Source organism: Gossypium hirsutum, chromosome A01, assembly GCF_007990345.1.
Source record: "Gossypium hirsutum isolate 1008001.06 chromosome A01, Gossypium_hirsutum_v2.1, whole genome shotgun sequence".
Classification (NCBI taxonomy): domain Eukaryota; kingdom Viridiplantae; phylum Streptophyta; class Magnoliopsida; order Malvales; family Malvaceae; genus Gossypium; species Gossypium hirsutum.
The window spans coordinates 52,598,886-52,603,722 of NC_053424.1; positions in this window are offsets into that span (position 1 = coordinate 52,598,886).

Here is a 4,837-nt window from a genome sequence, read left to right on the forward strand (position 1 = left end):
TTCTAAATTTTCTCACACAAGTCCTATTTAGCAAAATTCACTTACAATTAACAAAATTCAGACATGAAATTTTCACACATGCCTATATACATATAATAAGCATCAAATATAATGGTTAATTATTTTTATGACTCGGTCTTGTGGTCCCGAAACCACTTTTCGACTAGGGTCAATTTAGGGCTGTCACAACTGATGTTATGGTATTCCACTAATGATAAGCCGTATCTTTCAATAGAGACTGCACATTTCAGGCACTCGGCAGGTGTGCAGGAAAGTTCATGAAAATCTTGGATAGTGTTTTCATGCCAGAACTCGGCCCTTTCCGGATCATCGTCTGCAGTAGCCCTAAATTCTTCCTCCCCATGTTTGTAGATTTTATCCATCGGAGGCTTACCAATCCTAAGAAGTTCAGCACCTTGTGGTACCTCAAGAATCGGTTGAAGAGCAAGTGGGGGAGGTCGTTGTACAGCGGGTTTTGTTCTCAAGTACTCGGTAAACCATTCATTCATCATTTGAAAGAAGGCTTGCTTTGCTTCCTAACTTTGGACCTCAGACACGGGCCATTCATTACTAGACCTAAAGGTGACTCTTTGAAATGAAGCTGAAGCATTGCTTTTAGCTTCTTTGGATTTAGCTCTAGCTCGGTTGGATGACATTACTATATGAAAATCACATTTAAAAATAATCAGGAGTTATCACACTATCACAATTTATATAATGACATGTATAGCTAAACTCGTGTTTGCTACATCAAATTTTAGAATCGGCTAAACCACAGCTTTGATACCACTAAATGTAACGCCCCTAACCCGTACCTGTCACTGGAAGATTGTTTTGGAGCACTAGCAGAACATCCAGAACAGTTTTTTCAATTCATTCATGCAAATCACTTTTCATTAACCAAGATTATTCATAATGTCCCATAATTGGACCTTCAAGGTCCAATACGAGTACTAGAATCGAGTTGGAACTTAATCAGGACCTCTAAGAATTTTAAAAAAAGTATAATTTTTTCGAATGTACAGGGCTCACACGCCCATGTGGTCTAAGGGACACCCGTTCTAGAGGCCATGTTCGACCCCATGTAAGCCTTTGACTTGTACATACAGCCATGCAACACGCCCGTGTGCTAGGCCTTATTGTTAATTAATTTAATTTGAATTAGGTGTAGGTTTCACACGGCCAAGACACACGCCCGTGTTCCAGGTCGTTTGGCATACACGGTTGAGACACACGCCTGTATCTCTACCCGTGTTCCCAATTCTGAGCATTCTATTTCTCAAAATTTAGGTGCAGGGTACACACAGCCTAACCACATGCTGGAGTTACCAGGCCGTGCGTCACACACAGTCTAGACACATGTTTGTCTGCCCGTGTGGACAAAATGAAGCCATTTCTTAACTTCATTTCCAACCCAAAATTACCCAAAAACCTGCACAATAAACACTTAGCCGATTCCAACCAATTCAACTATTTAAAGTAAGCAATTTCCTCATTTAACAAGGCATACCATTTCATGCATTCATAGTTACCAACTCACCTTATCTTAAGTTAGACATTTATGAACTTACCATAACACATGTGGATATATATGTGACACCCCTATCCCGTGTCCGTCGCCGGAATAGGTAAAGGGGCATTACCGGACTTGAAACTCATATCAGAACAATAAATTTTTTTTTTTTAAATAAGGAGCATTCCTTTGGGTAAATACTAAAGACAGCTAGGAATACAATTTAAACTTCTAAAAGTACACATTTAAAAGATGCCATTTTCGCATGGCTTATATACATTAACCAAAATATTCTTTGGCCACTGGTCCATTCTTTATAGGCCATAAAATAATTCAAAACGTAACAGTAACAAGCAGTGGATAATGATAGTGTGACTAATTGCTGACGATCCCCGAGTCTGTAGCATCCAAATGAGATCTATAAAACAGAGGAAACAAAGTAAACGGAGTAAGCATTACAATGCTTAGTAAGTTTTAGGCAGTGTCAACAGATAACAATCAAATTATAACATAGTTGTTCGTATTTTAATTTCACTCTTCCTTCGGGCATACCATCCCTCTACCGAATATGCACATCTCATCATATACAATAGACAGATAAACTTTCACATGAAAGTGAGCTCATGTGACATAGATATATTGTATAATTTCACATAACCTCTCACACCGATCAGATGTCACATAGTCATAGGAATAGTCTCATAGATTACTCACGTATGCATCACATAACTATCTTATGATTTAGTTCAAATCAAGCTCACATATAAACTTGGAGTACATACCTGTTTATCCTTTCGCATTGAATAAATTTATAAGTAATTCTTATTGTGAAGTCTTATAGCTTTAAACTCTACTCGGATTATCGGCGGGACCTTTAGCTAAGATGAAATCTCCACACGAAGTTAGCGGGTGTTAACCCAGACATAGTGACCACATATGGTCATCTGGTCTTTAATCCCAGGTTTACATCAAAGAGTTTCATGCATATTTATTCACATCTTACAACATTCACATCGACTATCATATTTGTAATCCTTTTACCTTATCAAATATCTAATAAAACACACCCTCCACCGTTTGTCATTTGGCCACAATATATATATACACATCTCATACATATCTCACTTTAGCCATTTGGCTTTACCACATATCCATCTCATACACGTTTCGCATAAGCCATTCGGCTTTACCTCATATCTATCTCATACACATTTCGCATTAGCCATTCGGCCTTACCACATATATACATGTTCACATTCATCACATTGGCCATTCGGCCTTATCTCATATATGCATGTTCACATTCATCACATTGGCCATTCGGCCTTATCACACATACGCATGTTCACATTCATCACATTGGCCATTCGGCCTTATCACACATTTATATACAGGTTCACATTCATCACATTTGCCATTCGGCCTTATCTCATATATACACATTCACATTCATCACATAAAATCCTAAATCAAAATATAAATTTTCATGTATTCACATCACAATTATCCAAATATACTTCACATACCACATATACTTTCATGTATACACTTTGTCTTGGCTGAATCTACATCTATCATTTTCCGATGAGTAATTCAATTTCAAGCCATACTATCATTTCATATTCGAATACTTATAAACTTACAATTTCACAAATTTTAATATCACAGATCCATCTAACACTCATATATCATTTTATAACATCACAATTTAGAATTCACGTATGAGTTTAATCAATAGCTTATGAGCAACTAAAACAAGTTTTATCCATGTTTACAAAATGACCACAATTTCTCTACAAACTGTTTTCCTGAGCAATAGTCGTTAAATTATTTGTAACTGGAGCTACAAAACTCAAAATCAATTTCTGTTAATTTTCCCTGAATATAGACTCATATATCTTCCATCCAAAAAATTTTCAGAATTTTAGGTTCGGCCAATCAATACCATATTTTTCTTAAAGTTTCCCCTGTTTCACTGTTTGACTAATCTGACCACTCTTCACAACGAATCAAATTTCTCATTGTACAGAATTCAAAATATGTTCTATTTGATTTCATTTGAAACTAGACTCATTAAGGAGTCTAAGCATATAAATTTTATCTTATAACCATTTTTTCAAAAATTATAATGATTTTCTAAAAACAGAACAGGGGATTTCGGAGTCATTCTGACACTGTCTCACACAACTTTAAATATCTCTTTATAGGAAATTTCTTTGCTTACACGGTCTCTTTTATAAGAAACTACACTAATTAAGCTTTGATTACATATTTTATTCAGCCTATAATTCCACACCAACAATTTATAGTGATTTTCTAAAATCACGTTACTGCTGCTGTCCTAAGCAAATTATTACAATTTACTCTTAAACTTCCAAGTCCAAACACTTATGAACTTACCATTTGAGTTTAAGACATATCATGGCCACATCATACCTTATTAAATCAACTCATTATGTCCTATTATGATTGAATTTACTCAACGTTTAATTACTTAAAACTTACCTCAGAAGTTGCCGAACGATTACGACGGCTCTTCGATCACTTTTTCCTTTCCCTTATCCAACTTTGATCCTCTAGGCTCTTGAGCTAAATCAAACAAAGTTACTTCTCAATCAAACACATACATACGGCAACCACATACATTTCAAAACCAATTCATTTGTATCATTTGTCCATATATTAGATTTTAGCATATTTGGTCATTAGAGCGACCTATTTAACTTTGAAGCATTCATTTCTAATTTTAATTAAACAATGCCGAATGCCATTCACTACTAATGCCACACACACACATATGCATAGAATTCATCCATACAAAACCTATAGCTCATTCGGTCATTCATCTCTCAAACCTATCAAAGCTTCATGTCAAACTTCCCTGGCCGAATACACATATAAGCACATAATGCACATTTAGCATTTTTATTTACTTCATGATCCATTCGGCCTTGGCATAATTTCATTAAAAATCCCTATTAGCCACTTCACCAATCAATTATATCATCTATAATCAACCCTCAATACACTAAAGCATCAAAACAACATCAAAGGAATACAAACATCCATGACCGAATGTCATCTTCATAACTTTACAAAAGCATTTGCCATGAGCTAGCTTCTATACTTGATGACCACTCCAAATATACAAAGATTTTCAATGAGAGAGCATTAACATCCCTTAATATTAACCTAAGATGACCGAATGCTTTCCTCCCTTCTTCCTCTTTTCATTTCGGCCAAGAAGAACCAAAGAATACAACTTTTTTTCATCTAGTTACGGCAAAATGGGGGAGCAAGGATGAAACAACTTTGGTTTCTCCT